Below are 13,863 nucleotides of genomic sequence, written 5' to 3'. Positions count from 1 at the left end.
CGCGCGGCGCCGCCGCCCCCCACCCCCACCCGCCGCTCTTCCACACACGGCGGCGGGCGCGGCGCCCGCGGAGCTTCAGTGCGCTGGTGCCCGCCGCCGGGTAGGGGCTCCCCTGGCCGGGGACCGGCCTGGCGGCGAGCGCAGGGGGCAGCCACCCTGCCGAGGCGAGAAAAGCGCTTAAAAACCTGCCGTCGCCTCCCCGCCCGCCCCCGGTGCTCCTCCGGGCCGCGCTGCCTGCCGCGGGTCGCGGCGGGGCGGCAGGAGCCAGGCGCCAGGCGGGCGCCCCGCGCCGGGGAAGGTGGGAGGCCGGGAGGCACGGAGCACCGGGGAGCGGCCGCCGCGCCCTTCCGGGGAGCTGCGGGGCGGAGGTGCGGGCGGCCCGGCGGCGCCCAGCCGGCCCCGGGCACCGCGAGGCGCCCTGCCGTCGGTGCCCGGAGCGAGGGGACGCCCGTGCTGCTGTGGCGGCCCTGCGGAGCGCGGCGTGCCTCGCGTCAGACCGCAGGCAGGCTCCAGTGCCTGTTACCGGTACCGGGCGGCAGGGCTGGATTGTGGTAAAAGCAAAGTCTCCCTGGCGCAGCCCTGCGCCGGTTCCTCGGCGTTCCGTCGTCCGAGGGGGGCGGCCCCGGCAAGCCGCGGCGTCGTGTCGGGGCGCAGAACAGGCGGAAACTTTCCCGTCCGGAAAGCGGAGCGGGAGCAGCTGAAAGAACCTGTGCAGTGTCTGAAGCCCCAACGTTAACAGCCCTCATAAGTCCGCGAACAGTAGAAATTAGTTGTCCTAGTTGAAGGGTTAAGCAGGAGTCAGCAAAAAAAGTGCACGTGGATAAACGGGAGCCTGGTTTTTAGTAGTTTGTGGGGTTTTTAAGATGCCTGAAAGAACACGTTTAGAGGGCTTTGTTTTCCTCAACTGTTGTGTTTTCATGCCATTCATACCAAAGGACTCACTTAGGTTTGCAAGAGTATTGTAGCCTGGTACTACTCTGTACAACTCAATAGAAATCTAAGACTTTCTCCAAAATTAATTGGAAACTATTAATTTAGTAAAATTCAATGTTTTACTAAAAAGTTAATTCTATCAAAAACAAAATCAAAAGCATTTTATACTTACGAAAATCCATTCCCCCCCTTCAGCAGCAATCACGTAAGCAGGCCTTTATTACCTAGCTTATGGCCAAAACTTGGCAATTTTTGTTCCTTGGATTTCTATGTTGTCACAATTCAGTAGTTCTCTGGATACCATAAAATCTTTTTAACTGAAAGAGTACCTGAATTTCCAATATAACTAACTTACATGGAAAAAATTGAGATTACGCTATTTAAGATCATCACAAATACTAAGAGGAAGGACATATGACCGATTCTTTACAGGTCACCTTTAATTGAGATGCATTATATATGCTCAGCATTTTTTATTACTGGTTAGAGTGCAAAATGTATAATTTAATGCACAGTAAGTGCAGTGTGGTCAAGCTAATGTTGCTTTTCAAACTCTAAAGTGATGATGTTGGTCTAAAACCCAATTTTCTTCATTTTGGTCACTACTAAGAATTTATATTCATTTTGCAGCACCTCCCATTTTCATGCTTCTATTTACAGACTTGACACTTCTGTAGCATAGGGTTTTGTACTTAGATTTCACTTTCAAGAAATTACCACTGGAACTGAAAGGGAAAAATGATTAGAAGAGCTACAAGAGGAATTTTTCTTAGAATTAGCAATTCTGCGTGAGTTAACACAAAACTGCTTATCTGTTTATTTACATGAGCAATTACATATTAATATGTATGTGCAAATCACCAGCCTTTAGGAAACTAGTTTATTACAAAAAACAGAAGAACCTAATTCGTGAAGATAAAGTGATAATGTCAAAATACACAGACTGCGAAGGTGGAAGAAGAAATTGTTTCAGTAGGTTTTTTAGGGTACTTCTCCGTCTGGTCATTCCATTTTCAAAGATTCTATGGAATATTCATATTTTGTAATATTTTTACAAGTTATTCTACTTGCAGTCTAACTGTGCCATTTAGTCAATCCAATGTCTTTAATGACATTGCTTCTTACCCAGATTTTGAATGAAAGCACACTTTCATATTATGCAAAAAACTGCTTTTTAAAGTTTTCTTCCTTGTAATACTTTCAGTAGTTTCTGTCATCCAAATACTGCAACAGATTCTCCACAAAATCATGTGTCATTTCTTCATAGAAGCAGGTGATCATCCCTATAGGTTAAAACCTGCAATATCTATACCCTGTTTCCATTAGAGAACCCGTGCGCGGTGCCCACACTGCTATGCACTGCACAGAGCCTTTCTGAAGGGAAAGAAGTTCATCTGATGAGCCAATAACAGTTGACAGCAGCTCGGCGCTGAGTATGATCATCACCAGGATACTTCTGAGCTCCTTGCTGTCTCCTCAGCTTAGGTAGCCAAGACAGGGCTGCAAGAAACATTTTCCTCGGATCCAGAGCCTGGAGCCCACTCATGGGTGTAGGTCCCATATGGGATGGATGCAAAGGTTGGCTGCATTCTCAAAGGTGAAAAGGCGACCGCGGCTCATGTTCTTACTGACTCTTTCAGCCAAGGGCAGTGAGGACACACACACTCAGGTATGGATTCACCATTTCGAGGCTACTGCTCAAGCTAAGCTGAGCCATTTTTCTGCCCTTCCCAGTGAACCTGTGGCACTACGCTGCCAAGCAAAGGAGAGAAGAGGAGCACAGCTGCATTCTGAGCACATACTGAGGTGAAATCCCAGCCTGCGTTAGTTGTCCTTTGTGCCCATATTTCCACAAAAAGGAAACCTAGATGTGTGGCCCAGAAAAGAGCACTGGTAGGCCACTGGAAGTTAATGCCACACACCCTTGCCGACTGTGCGTTGTTTGTGCAGATACACATGCCTTTTGGAAGTGACAAGCTCCTCCAGGGTTACTACGCAGCTGAGCATGGTGTGTAGGTCATACTTTCAGACTTTGGTACCTCAAATCTGCCTAAGTCGGGCTTAAGGTGCCTGAGTCTTTTATTGGATCTAGCCTGAAGTGACTTGCTAAAGGTCACATTGTGACTTAACAGTCGAGCTGAAAGAGGAACCTTGATCATATCTGTCATAGATCTGCCTATTATACAATGTTTCACTTTTAAGCAATTTATTAAACTAATCGTCTTTGTCTTTGAATATGCCATCACATTTATTTCACTCCCCATTTCTCATTTTAAAAATAAATTCCTAAAATTACCTGTATGATGTCTCTACCTTGCATGACCTAGCTGTCTTTTCTAAATGTCTTGCTTCTTTTCTGACTACAGATTAGACCTCCTGTTCTATTGCTCTCCATTTCTCCTTCCTGTTTTCCCTGAGTGACTCCTCCTGATCCATTACTGGCCTCTCAGCCTACCTGCCCAGCTGAATTACCAGATGCTCTAGATCTTACTACTTACCATGGAATCTCACATCCCTTCTGATTTACTTACTGTATCAGTACACCTCTGCTTGAAACATCCCGCTTGTTGTTTAAATAGCATCAGACATCAAGGTGAATATGTTAGTGTGCAGAAGATTTACTCTTCTTATGTACAGCTGCATTTTCTGCTACTTTGCAATCCTTATTAAGTTACCCTATTTCATAGTTGCAGTGAAAATGTTGAGACACTGGTCCAAGAGCAGCAGCTCGCTTCAGGCTGAATTCTCTTCTTGAGGGAGTGGTGTTCTGTGGTTTATTCCACCCCAGCTTTGGAAGGTGGGAAGGCAGGATTTAAAGCTGGGCCCCAATAAAGTTCCACAGTTACGACAGGCACAATGGTGATATAGTACACATTGATAATATGGTAGACATCAAAGGCACCAGAGTTCTAGATTTTAAGATGACATCTGTTTAGATTCATGCTTCCTATGTACCCCTAGTAGTTCTGGCCAAAGTGACTAAATACTTCATGAAAAGAACTGTAAGTGGTAAGGGTTGACTTGGGCATATGTGAGAACAGTGTGAGGAGAGGGAAATGACAGAGATTGAAAGGCCGTTAATTGTGTGCAGCTCATCTACTTGAGAAACTGGTGTATGCTTTCAAGTGAAATCGCTTATCTTGCAGTGTTCCTGACTTTTCCCCTACAAATATATCATTTCTTAGTTATGTCTCTCCCTCTATTATATTTCTGAAAAGCTAATCAAAAGAATAGCTTCTCTTCCTTGCATCTACACCATATATTTAAGCTAGTTAATTTGTATTAACAAGGGAATAATTCCCTCAGTGGAACAGATGTTTGTGCTTTGATCTATCGCAAATAGCATTTTCTCAGATCCTTCTGAATATTGTTTGTGAAAAGAGATACCAACACTAATTTTGATGTCTTTGTTTAATGTTAAAAACATTTCACTGCCTGGTGTTTGTGATAGATGTACTTAATTTTGGAGAAGAATGTAATTAATGGTTATTGTGATACTCTGAGAACTTACCTGCCCAGGAAGGTTAACAAATTGAAGGTGAAGCCAAAGTAAGTAAAACAGTCAGCATCAAACCACTGTGATGATAATTTTATTAGAAGTAGAGTGGCCCAAAGGACAGAGGATTAAGCACTGGAGATTGAAGATCACTTCAGTCTTGCTTGACATTCTTTGTCTAGATCTGTTTTTTCCAGAAAGTGCATGTGGAAATGAGGCATGTTTCTGACTCTCTGAGCTCTCTGTTTCTAACCTCTGGCAATAATGCATAACTTCTGTTACACTCAAAAGCTAAATGCACTGTCATTATGCCCACATCCTTGCTAACAAAGGTGACCTTTGTTTCCTCACAAAATCCTCTGAAAGAACAGAATTTGGCTTCAAAGTATTCAACATGATCAAGTAAATGCACGACAGTTAAAATTTGGCTGCAATCCTATGCCAGCTGAGGCAGTTCCCTGCAATTACAACCAAGAGTTGTTCATCCCCATTACCTGTGTATGTGCAACTTAATGAATCACAGGGAAATTCTGGTCATTAGCAAATACATCTTTGTAGGAGATCCAGACCCTGTCTACTGCAAAGTAATCTTATTCCTCATGACAGGCACAGCATTCAGGACAGTCTTACTAGTGACACAGAACAGCAGAAGGTCCCATCACATGGACCATTTGAAAGACTTGCCCCATTACCATGGAAGAGTGTATTAAACTCATTAAAAGGAAGCCCAGCCTTTACCAGAGGAAGCTTCTCCTGGGATGAAATACTGTTGGCTGCTATGGTTACTAATGTGATCTTCCATTTACTTCCTTGTTCACTCACCTGCTTTCCTATTCAAACACCACACACAAGGGCCTTCAAAGATATTTGTTGGTGGAATAGTGACAAACCTCATTAGTGGCAGCCATGCATAACCAAAGAAGAAAAAAAAAAGATACAAATGAGCAGTGAATAAACAGAAGAAAGGAAAGTGCTGGAATCTGTAACTATTGTGAATAATGTTCTGTCCTTGCCGCTGTATGAACTTTGTGTTCTCTTCGCTTTGGATTTGCATTAATGTTAATCTTGCCTTATGTCTCTATTTTACACTTCAGTGCATTGATCCGGCAATGAACTCCCCACAGTCAGACTCCTGTGACTGGAGAGCTGAGTGCAGTATCAGGATCTAGATAAGGAAAGTATTGTGGTTTATTTTTGGTATCTTAAAGAGACAGACTGTTATTTTGCTATTTCATTTTATTTTTGGTAGCACTTCACAGGTCTGGTTCCCACCTTTACCTACATTTTTTTCACCTTTTTCATTGTTCCGATCAGCCTGTCTAACTGTGTAATAGTTCTACAGTGTGAAACTGTTAAATTCCAAATAAATTACATGTCTTGGCACTGCTTTTTTCCCAAAAAATATCAAGAAAAAAGGATATTTTTTAAAAAAAAAGCACATGAGAATTCCTCTCATATTCCATGATAATAACCAGATGGACTAATTAGTATGACTAGTATTTGTAATAACACACTTCCAAGTTAGAAAATCCTTTTTGACAATATTTTTGAAATAAAAGAAAGCAGATGATCCTCCAGAAGGATAGTAAATAAAAAGGATATAACTTTCTGGCTTCTTTAATGTCATTTGTAAAATTACTTTTGCTCTGATGTAGCATTCAATCGAAGCTGGAAGAAATCTTTTAGTGGTTTGTTCTTTCCCACCAAATAAGGCACTAAATATAGCAGCATCGGCATTCTGGCCTTCAAAAAAGCTGTGGTTCAGGTTTCTCAAGAATATCTGCTTTTTCTCCTGACTGTGTTCAATTTGTTTTATAACTGTTTATTTAGGAAGCATGAGTAGTTACAAATCAATACATAAAGTACCAGAAATATTAAACACTACAAAAATGAACCTTTTGCTTAGATAAAAATGATGCAGTGATACAGTCATCAGATTTTCCAGTTTGAAAGTTACAGCCAGCTGGAGGACAAATTCCTAAGAAAGGGACACAGCACTGCGGTCTAGGGCGATCTGTCTTGTTCCACAGAGAACGGCCGGTGTACCTTTGCATCATTCTGCTCTTACCCTCCCTCCTGGTTATTCTTAGAACCTGCATTCTCATGCGCTAGGAGTGGACGCAGCAGGGGTGAGGTAGTGGTGGGAGGAAGGTGGGTATCTGGGAGGAGGTCCTTTCTTCACCTTTCCAGCCCTCCTGATGACCCCCGCAGTCAGCAGAGATGGAAGTAGGATGGATACTGTCCCTATTCTTTTCTTGCCTGTAGGTAAATCCCAGATGACAGTGACACAGACTGCACCTCTCTCATTTCCTCTGTCCAAAAGGCATCAGCATTTTCTCTCAGATTAGCAAAAATATCAGTATTAAAAGAAAAGTTTTTAAAATAATTTTTGGCAATGTTTTCAATATCAATGCTCTATACATGGCTTTCTCATCTGCATGGAGCAGGTATTAAAACCTGCTTCCACAGGCACAGCTCATTTGATTGAGAAGTGGTTCTTTAAGATGCTGCTATGTTTTCCCTTACTGCAGCTCATCTTCCTGAGCACTGCAGAGGCTTGGCATGATCAGCTTTGTGTGGACTGGGAATCTTGCTGTGAGGGAACATGGTGAGACTTAGCATTTTGTAGACAGACTCAATGAAGTGTATGAGATCCCTGAAGCTTTCAACCATGACAACATTCAATTCCATCATGTCACTTGCTGTGAAATGTGTAATGGTCACAGCCATTGCTTTTTTTTCCTGCAGCAGTTTGCCTGTAATTTCAGTAAAGTTACTGTTACAAGTGTGTTCCAGCTTGTCATTTGTAGAAATTGTTTTAGTTAAGTAGGCAATAATTGTAGGAAGAACATTTCCTCCTGACAAGAGGTGCATTAACACAAACCTTTACATCCTTACAAAACGACTTATAAAAATAAAAATTAGAGTTGCATAAAAAGGCAGAAATAAAAATCATATTAACATTTTCATTGTCTTATCTTTCCTCTCTAGAGTACGGCCTGTTGACTTGTAAAATATCTCTATATTATATATGATTCCAGAATTTTAAAATCCATGTTCTCCTATAATGTTCCACTCTTTTAAATCCTGTAGAGAAGAGCAGGAAGGGGAGCCAGGCTGTCACAGAGGCTGGTATTCTCTGTGGACAGAAATAATAATTGGCAGATATAGGAAGCAACACACAACTTTTGGTCTCTTCACAAATTTTATGAGCAAGAGGAAATTCGTGTAGATTGCTGAGAGTGCAGAAGTAGATTTGTATCACTATGAAAATAGCTTGCTCCCAAACAGCATGTGTGCTTTTGTTGTATTGGAAGTTTGGCTTTTTCTGTCTGTATTTATTTCACGTAATGGTCATATGGATTCCATGCTAATTAGAAAAGGATTAATAAACTGTTGTGACAACATCCATGCCTTGCCATGGCACTTCCCAAAGCTGTCAGTTCTGAACACAGGAAACCCACCTGACTTAAAGCTGCTAGGAAGCAGAGCCAGTCAACATCTACACAATGCAAAAAGCCTGGCAAGGGACAGATTTTATCAGGAGACTGTGGTTTGTAAAGCACCAGTTTCTTCTGAGTTGTTAAGTCCGTGCAGACATATGACTGCTCTGAAGAAGCTCATGTTTCCGTGTAACTGGGCTTAAGTTCTGGTTAGGCAAACCAAAGGTTTTCCTGACTTTGTGCTTACACTTGTTCTAACCTGAGACGTCTGTTTGCTGGAGTAGGCTGTCCTGGCAAGAGAAATCAGCTACCACCCTCTCAGCGGGTGAAAGTCTCTGCTGGATCCAGGCAGAGGCTGCTGAAAGAGGGGATTTGTCCTTCTAGTGTCCAGAAAATTAGCTGAGAATTATTCTAGGCTTAACAGAAGTGAACTTACCGTGGAGGTGGATAACACTACCAGAAACCATTCAAGAGGGATGTCTCTGGTCGTAAGCTAAATACTATGGTTAAGTGCCACCAACAGTATCTGATGCTCTCTCTAAATAGACACGTATACTAGGGAAGTCCTGCAGCAGCCGTTAAGTGTTGACTGATTTTAAGACAGTGAAGGCTACTGTTGCTTTGCCCCATTTTGATACTACTGCCTCTGCAAAGCTGGCTGGTGCTTTACAAAGCAAAGGAAGGGCAAAGTGTGACAAGTGCATGACTTGTATCCTCCACAACTAGTGTTTTAACATCCCCAGGTGAAAGGAGAGAATACAAACTACCTTACTTCTGGAATATGCCTTTTTTGCTTCCTAAAATGATAGTTTACTGGCAGTTTACTGCCTCAGATTAGGCCATCATTACAATAATTACATCGTTACAAATGATCTTCAGTGTTTCTGCAGAAAGATGAATGTAGCTGAATTTTCCTGTGAAGATGCAGCTGTGATTCAAAGCCATGTGAAGTATGAGCGCTGTTCTGTATCGTTAGGCTTGCCCTGATGCATCTAAGCCGGGAAGTGTCTGTGCATGTGTGACATTTCTATAACTAATTACCCTGGCAGAATGAGTCGTATAATGGCTATTGATTTATAACTGGATGTGGGAGGGTTTGTTCATGTTTTCATGCTGCTGTTGAAATTGAATTCTATCAGTCAGTGACCATTTTGCCTCCTCTATGCTGAGAAGTACATGAGCAAAGAGCAATTGCAAATTTTTGCCTTAGGTTTCCATATTGCTTAGAGAAGGGAGTAAGGGAAATGTCAGCTTGTTCTATTCATCCCTTACATGCCCTTCCTCCCCCTTTGGAAAAAGGAGGTGGCTCAGGCTACTCATCAAAGGCAAGATATTAAGGGAAGAATCCAGCAGCAGGAGGGGTGATTTATGAAGGCTTCCATGCTTTAAGGTCATGAGTCAAGGATTCCTGCCTTGAAATATTTAGCCCTTAGGCTCCCTTCCCATCTTTGCCTGGTACTATGTAGCCCCATTGACGTCAATGGGCTGACATGGGTGTAACTGAAATGAATTTGCTCCTAACGTTCAGCACATGTTACCAATTTGAATGGGTTCTTGGATTTCTGAAGAGCTGCTTCGAGGGTGCAGGGTGGTAACGGTAGAGACAGAAACAAAGCCTCATGAAAACATTTGATCAAAACTTGGGTAACTGCTAGCCAGACAGGAGAGAGATGGGGGGAAGGGAGGATATAGAACAGAGGAGGGATCAGTATCTGATAGCTCTTTATCAATTAATTGCTGACCAAATTGTTTATAAATGTGTACACAGCCACATGCATACAAACGCCTTCTTTCTGTTTAACTTTTTGATTAACAGCGAGGCCCTTTAGTACTAGTCACTGTATAAACACACGCACGGTGATACAAAATCATGGCACCTTTCTAATAATGCATAACCCCGTAGCTGATGTATTACATATATAGCATATATGTACAGAATGATGCAATGCATACACATATGCATTACACTATTTATAAAGAAGAACTTGCTGCTGAAAAAGGGTTGGAATACAGTAGCTGAAACTGTATTACTACATTATATTACATATCCCTTAAGTGTTAGAGCTGTGGGACAAACAAGCTAATTTTAGTCAAGAAGCAGCATATGTTGTCTGAGTTCCATGACTAGACTGCTGCCAGTACCCAAACTAGTGAGCGTAAAGAGAATTTGGATGGCCCCATTACAGCTCTGTAGTTTTTAGACAAGCCCTTAATGGTACTGAAACTCCGGATAATAAAAGCATTTGTTAAGTCATAGTACTTTCTATTCAGTCTCATACTCAGTGGGCAAAAGAAGGCTGTGGGAATACTATGTTACACTCAGTAAATTTTAAAAAGCAAACAAACATAATTTTATCTCATGGCTGTGCGTCTGCTGGTATCAGCAGGACGTATTTTGCTGTGTTTATATAGAAAGTAAACAGGTAATTGGACTTCAACAAGAATCATTGAAGTACTCTGATGGGATTTTTTTAAAGAAACATTTTATTTTACAGTGAAAGCATGGTTGGGCATTTTTACTGCATGAAATTGGAAACTGCTAGAAATATGATTATTGAGCTGGTTTATTCTTGTGTTCATCACAAGCAAAATACTGCAAAAATAACTTTACTGAATAATGCAAGAAAATAATATTTAGTAATAAAAACATTTTCAAAGGCCTAAAGAAGTATTGAGGTGCTGTATATGCCTATAATGTTATATGAATGCACTAGAAAGCCTACTCTAGAAGTCCGCAATTTTATTTTATATTATATAAATTATATATATATTTATATTGATTAGTGGACAAAGAACAGCAACGAGCAGTGAGCACTACTTTTATTACACTTTTAAAGATGTTCTTACCCCAAAGACCAAATGCACAAACATTATTGCTTGAAATAGATACTACTTATTGCTGCTTTTACTTAAGTATTATTTTCACTGAGAAAAACATAACTGTGCTTCCTTTTTGCCCATCAATTTTCCTCCTTTTGTGATACAGTGATATGATTCTGCATAACATCTTGCACTATATATGGCTTCCAAGTGTTCCAGCCACTACTGACAAAACCTAACATGTCCTCTCTTCTTTTATGTAGCCTGCTAAGTTGGCCAGGAAAAGGTGAAGACAAGGAACTTTTCTCCATGACTAAGTTAAAAAAGAAAGTGCTTCTGAGGATATAGCCTTTCCTTTTTCAATAAGCTTGCATGTTATTCTTCCTATAGTAATAGGCTCCCACAGCTTTTTTAATAAAAGCTAGGAAATTTGGCATGGCTTCCCCGCAGCCCTGAGTGGATTGTTCATACATCTGATGTAGGCACATATGAGGCAACTGATTTACGCTTGAATTTTTGTGTCCTTGACATTTATATCTTAAAATCAAAACAGCCTGGAATTGCACAGCACTTCTTGCAAACAGGGCAGTGTGTCCCTGCAGACTTCAGTTACTTAGTGTGGGTTTAACGGTAAGGGGCAAAGAGCTGTAAAGTGGCATAATAGCACTCTTCTCACTTATACGGCATATTCAAAACTCTGGAGATGTATTGTTTCTGATAGGTCAGTATCAACAGTATCATAATTTGTTGTCAATCACACTCAGGTTAGTTTTTTAAGATCCGTTTCAGGGCAGGATTCAGCACCAACCTGACAAGGGGGAGATAGGGGGCTCCAGTTGTACCAACTGCAGAATATGTCAAATACTGTCCTACATTATTTCTTAGCTTCCGTTCAACAGGTGAAGAAAGTCTTAGTCTGTCCTAATCTACAGTGGTAAACTGAAACGGGAAGTGAAGGGTAAGCAGGGGTAAGCAGATAGCTCAAAATGGCCTGACTTACCTAAATCTGTCCAGTAAAAGTCATCTTTTGTATTAGCAAAATCATCTGAATTGTTAGGTAACAAAAAAGGAGAATCCACAAATGCTTCAAAAGACCATTTTTGTCCTATTCATGAAAAGGATTATTAAAAAAAATATCTGTCTCCACAGCAGACAAAGGAATGGGTTGACTTTCTAGAGTGGTCTTAGTTTCAGGTCACAGCCCTGAGAAGCATTACAGACCCAGGAATACAGCTCAATGAAACTTTAAAGGACTTGGCCAGATTTACGGAATGACTTACTGAAAGTAAATCTCTGATGGAAGGAAACACCGAGAAGGCAAAAACAGTCTCCTGGCATCTATTAGGCACTACAGTCCCTGGCCAAATTATTCTTTGTGCTAATATGATTTATAGGACGCCATCAACATTGATACTGTATGCTAGAAAAACTGATGCTAAAGTTGTAATGATTCTCACGTCACAGGAAAAGGCCAAATGCAGATTAAAAATGCATCTATATATTCAGGCCAATAAAAAGGGAAAGGGTCAATTCCATAATAATATTCAAGGAATATAAATGAAATTTTATTAATCCTGCATGTTGTTGCTGGTGCAGAAAGATCATTGGAAAATGTTACTATGCTTTGTCCAGAATTAATGTGCTGGTCCTGTTTAGAAGAGACAGGTGTAATGATAAGCAGTTAAATAGCATATAAGCTGTCAGATAAGAATATTATGGCATACAGTTAAGAGACAAACAAAATTTCCTTGCTTTTACAGGCTTTTACCTTGTTTCCATATCTGATGCTACCAAGGTTTTGCCAGTGATTGGAGCTTGAGATACAAAAACCTGAAAGTAACTTGTTCTCTGAAGAGTGGAGGTGGTCAGTCTTCCTGAAGAAGACAGGAAGATCAGGAATATACATGTTTTTTCAACCTCTGAACTGACTTTCATTATGGTGAAGTTCTGTCTGCCATCTTATTTGAGATCCTTTCCTTTAAGAAAACTCTGGATCAGGGAATATTTTAGAGATTAGACAAGGCAAGCCTAAAAGCAATTATTTTCCAGAAGAAATAAATTTAAAAAGTAATTGTTCTACAGAAGGACATAGCAAACATTTAAATGTAAAGGACAGTTCTTTTCCTTTCTGTGGAACTTTAGAAAACACACCTATTTCTGCTCATCTTAATTTGTCTGTCAGAGATTCCATTCTTCTAGAAATACTTGCATCCAGTCTTACTTCTACTGTTTCTACAGATCTCAGACTAAGTATATAGCTGCAACTTCCACATATTCTGTATTCTCTAATACCCTAGATATTAAGGTTTGATGAAGTATTAAAAGCTGGGTTAAAAACTGGTTGGATGGCCAGACCCGAAGAGTGGTGGTGAATGGATTTAAATCTAGTGGGTGACTGGTCAGAAGTGGTTTCCCCAGGGCTCAGTATCGGGGCCAGTTCCGTTTAGTATCTTCATCAATGATCTGGACAAGGGCATCAAGTGCACCTTCAGTATGTTGGCAGATGACACCGAGTTGGTGGGGAGTGTTGATCTGCTGGAAGGTAGGAAGGGTCTGCAGAGGGATCTAGACAGGCTGGATCGATGGGATGAGGCCAATTGTATGAAGTTCAACATGGCTGAGTGCCAGGTCCTGCATTTGGGTCACAACAACCTCATGCAACACTGCAGGCTTGGGGAAGAGGGGCTGGAAAGCTGCCTGGTGGAAAAGGACCTGGGGGTGCTGGTTGACAGCCACCTGAACATGAGCCAGCAGTGTGCCCAGGTGGCCAAGAAGGCCAACAGCATCCTGGCTTGTATCCAAAACAGTGTGGCCAGCAGGACCAGGGCAGTGATTGTCCCCCTGCACTCAGCACTGGTGAGGCCGCACCTTCAATGCTGTGTTCAGGTTTGGGCCCCTCACTGCAGGAGGGACACTGAGGTGCTGGAGCGTGTCCAGAGAAGGACAACAAAGCTGGTGAAGGGTCCAGAGAACAAGTCCTGTGAGGAGCAGCTGAGGGAATGGGGGTTGTTTAGCCTGGAGAAAAGGAGGCTCAGGGGGGACCTTATTGCTCTCTACATCTACCTGAAAGGAGGCTGTAGCAAGGTGGTGGTCAGTCTCTTCTCCCAAGTAACAAGCAATAGGACAAGAGGAAATGGCCTCGAGTCTTGTCAGGGAAGGTTTAGGCTGGGT

The sequence above is a fragment of the Falco biarmicus genome, chromosome 2 (genome assembly GCF_023638135.1).
Source record: "Falco biarmicus isolate bFalBia1 chromosome 2, bFalBia1.pri, whole genome shotgun sequence".
NCBI classification, from domain to species: Eukaryota; Metazoa; Chordata; class Aves; order Falconiformes; family Falconidae; genus Falco; species Falco biarmicus.
Note: the sequence above shows the minus strand (reverse complement) of the source record.